Source organism: Neurospora crassa, linkage group I (assembly GCF_000182925.2).
Source record: "Neurospora crassa OR74A linkage group I, whole genome shotgun sequence".
In the NCBI taxonomy this organism is placed as follows: domain Eukaryota; kingdom Fungi; phylum Ascomycota; class Sordariomycetes; order Sordariales; family Sordariaceae; genus Neurospora; species Neurospora crassa.
In genome coordinates, this window is record NC_026501.1 from 77,153 (window position 1) to 77,548 (window position 396).

Below are 396 nucleotides of genomic sequence, written 5' to 3' on the forward strand. Positions count from 1 at the left end.
AATTTCTAAGCATCCTAGCAAACTATAACATTTAGTAGCTACAACTGAAAAATCCAATTAATTAAACTATTCTTAATTAATCGATCCCTTTATTAAGAAGTCGCTTAATTACTTTACGTATTACATTTCTAAACTAATTATTAAATCCTATAACTCTCTCCAGCGAATATTAACCCTATAATTAACCCCCTCTACCGGCTATTGCTACTTTAATTACTTTAATTATTTACCTTCCTTTCCTTTACACTCTTATTCAATTATACTTCGGCCCTTTAGTAAAATCCTTACGTACTTCTATTACTATTAATTTCTTTAACTATACTACCCCAATCTAAATTATTGCATCCGCGGACTTTAATATATACGACGTAATCCCTTAATACGATAGGTATCCCT